Consider the following 3,386-nt stretch of genomic DNA (forward strand, 5'->3'; position numbering starts at 1 on the left):
CTTTGTATATCATTGCTAATGCCTAGCCAGAAGACACTATAGTCATGATATATTTGATCCAGTAATTGCTCCAATCTAAAAGTCTAAATCACATTGATGCATAATCTGTATGAATTATTGTTTCACTGTTGGTCACTTGCATTGCAAAATGTTCTGAACTAGAAGCTAGGTCAAATCATAGTATACAGGGGTGGGCAAAACTAGGTTTTCAGTTTTAATACAAATAAATAATAGAATAACTAATACATAATAATACAGGAATATATTCTCTTTCACATACTCACATCTGTAAATCTAATTTTGCCCGCCCCTGTACATAGCAGACCTAGCTCAGCTGGAGAGACCGCATACCATTCAATCACTTATTTACTTATTTAGTGAATATGTATTAAAAGCCTACTGTGTACCAACTGCTCTACCTGGTGCTGAAAGATAGTAGAAAGACTAATGCACTGCGAAGAAACAAAGCTTTGCCTTGTGTTTGGATCAGAAATCGTTAGAGGAACCATTAGTACAAACAAATCAAACTGCTTTCTCTCTCACCAGAATTTTTGTATGTTATACAAAGCCGCTCTGTTTAATATGGTAACCACTAGCCACATAAAGTGCTTTTTAAAAGAATTAAAATTAAATAAAATTTTAAATTCAATTTGTTAGTCATTCTAGCCTCATGTTAAGTATTCAGTAGTCACATGTGTCTAGCGGCTACTGCACAAATACAGAACACTTCTGTCATCACAAAGAATTCTACCGAGCAGCCTGCTATCGAAGATGGAAAGAGAAACAGCAAGTACTGACTTCATTTACAACTTAATGATTAATATCAGGCACAACGGATGAGCTAACACTGTTTCCTGCAATAGACACGTTTATGAGGACAAGGAATTTTCTAGAAGAGGTTTTAGGAGCTTTGAAGTTACAAGGCAGACTTTGCAGTTAATTAAAACATTGTTACCTCCTGCGCCCTCATTTGTCTTTTCGTGGAATGTTAGGAAAGAGAGTGAGCCCGTGCACAGCTAATAATAAGGATTACGGCAGGGGCTGCTGACTGATTGCCAAAGACCACTTTCCTCTTTCTTTTCCTTCCCTGCGATAGTATAAATGCTGCTTGGCTGAGCAGCTGCACTGCAGCACCCACCCTTCCCCCTTACGGCTGGGTGCGCTGACCTGGCTCTCACCAATGGAATGGGAGCAGAAGTGGCATCACTTTGAACTGACCCTTGCAATGGGCTATTGTGTTTCCTTCACACTCGTTTTTACTTTGTAAGCCAGCTTCTGTACCATGGCTTCCAACATTCAGAAAAGAACAGGAAAGATGCCAAGTCTCTATGATTGTGTGGAGTCAAGTGGCCCAGTAACCCAGAGCCCCAACTGATATATAAAAGAGAAATAAAGTACCTTATTTAACCCATTGCATTTTGAGGTCTGTTCGTTACAGCAACTAATGTTACTCTACATTATATAAGAGCAGACATATGTGTGTATGTATGTGTGTCTGTGTGTGTGTATGTATGTGTATATATGTATAGCTTACTTTTGCTCAGAAATACTTTTTTAGCCTCAGATGTCAGAAACAACCATATAGTTATAAAAAAATTAATTTGTAGCACTTTCCCTGAATAAAAATCACTTTTATACATAATGAAATTGCTTCTTATCTTTATATGGCTCTTGTTTTAGGTTGGATTCCATAGAAGCAGGGAATTAAATTCTTTATGTCTGTTTCCTCATCTATAAACTTAAAATAATGATAGCACTTTTGTCATAGAAGTGTGGTGAAATTAAGTGAAATAATCATTGTAAAATTCTTTAAACAGTACCTAGTAAATAATGCACCCTAAATAAATGTTGTTAGTTGTTATTATTTCACAAGGAAAGACAGGGGGATTTTTTCAGAGAATAGAGAAAACTTCATTGGGATACGTTCATTGCTTGCCTACAGTGGTTTTATGAGGCAAATATGACATCGTAAAGATAAGCAGAGGCTGAACTGGACATTTTTACCATGTAAAACTAAGAGGATTTGACTTGGTCCTGTAGGCACTATAAATCCATTGAATTTCAAATGTTTTCTTTAGTTTCTTTCAGAGTAAGGAAGTTGTACTAGTTAGCTATTGCTGCATAACAAATGATCCCATAACTTAGTGTCTTAAGACAACAACCATTCATTTAGTTCATGATTATATACATGGCAATTTGGACTGGGATCAGCTTGGAAATTCCTCAGGTCTCAGGTAGTCTTCCTTAGGCCCCTCTTCATTGTTCTACATTTGTTTTCTGGTCCTATAGTTGGCTCTGGTTTGGGGGGTTGGCTGAATGTTGGTTTGGGGCACCTGGGGTCTCCCTTGTGGTCTCTGAGGCTAGCCCAAGCTTGTGCTCATCACAGAGGCAGAGTTCCAATAGACAGTGCAATGGCTCATGAGGCCTAGGCTCTGAACTGCACAAAAATCACTTCTGAAAAATTTTATTGGTCAAAGCAAATGACAAAGTGGAACCCAGGGTCATTGTGGGTAAGGATACAAAATCAAAAGGAAATGAGCATGGATATAGGAAAGCTATTTATTGAGTTCATCAGTGAAAACAATCTAGCAAATTCTCCAAGAATCACCTCTTTAATTTATGAGAATGAGCAGAGGCAAAGTGGTCAACTTTTCTAAGGTCCCAGGAGGGGATGTTTTTATACACAGCAAAGAGGTAAGTCACCTTGACCTTACTGTCTCTCATCTTGTGCCCCTATCTTCTTGGAAACTGGATTTGATTCCGGGAGATCTGGTTGGGAAGAAACATTCATCATGGAGGGTGAAGATGCCTTACAATTCCACATATGATTATAAAAGAGTAAACAGTGTTGAGCCAGGGGAATCCATTATTGAAAAAAAGGAAAATTTTAATATATATAAGCAGAACTTTTTTTTCCTTTAATGTGCCCCAGGCATGAACCAGCTCTGCCCCCCAACACAGGCATCAAGCTAGGATGAACTCAGGACTCCATGTCTGCTCTGCCCCTGACTGATCTGAGAGCAACACCACCAATCAGGAGTCTCCTTGCCCTGCCAGGGGTAAAAGCAGAACATTTAAAAGAAAACATTTAGGCCCTTCTACTTCACCTTTATCTGTTTATTCAGACAAGTAGATGATTCATATAATCTCCCAATTTACAGAACTAAAGCAATAAACTAGATAATATTGACTAAATATCATATATTTAATAAAGAATAGTATAGTCATAATACTTGAACTCTACATTAAGCCATGTATGTTTGATATAATTTATAGACACCGTTAATTTTCATATAACCACTTGATATGTAGCCAATAGTATATACTCTTGAGGACCACTGGCCTGTAAGAAAAGAATACATTGAGGATCACAGAATTTACTCACT

General features: G+C 37.7%; 1 pseudogene; it reads right to left on the reverse strand.

Moving 5' to 3' along the window:
- Window positions 1-2,919: 2,919 nt before the first annotated feature.
- On the reverse strand, window positions 2,920-3,062 carry LOC148092722 (small nucleolar RNA SNORA48; annotated as a pseudogene).
- Window positions 3,063-3,386: the final 324 nt, after the last annotated feature.

Source organism: Miniopterus natalensis, chromosome 7 (assembly GCF_054644295.1).
Source record: "Miniopterus natalensis isolate mMinNat1 chromosome 7, mMinNat1.hap1, whole genome shotgun sequence".
NCBI classification, from domain to species: Eukaryota; Metazoa; Chordata; class Mammalia; order Chiroptera; family Miniopteridae; genus Miniopterus; species Miniopterus natalensis.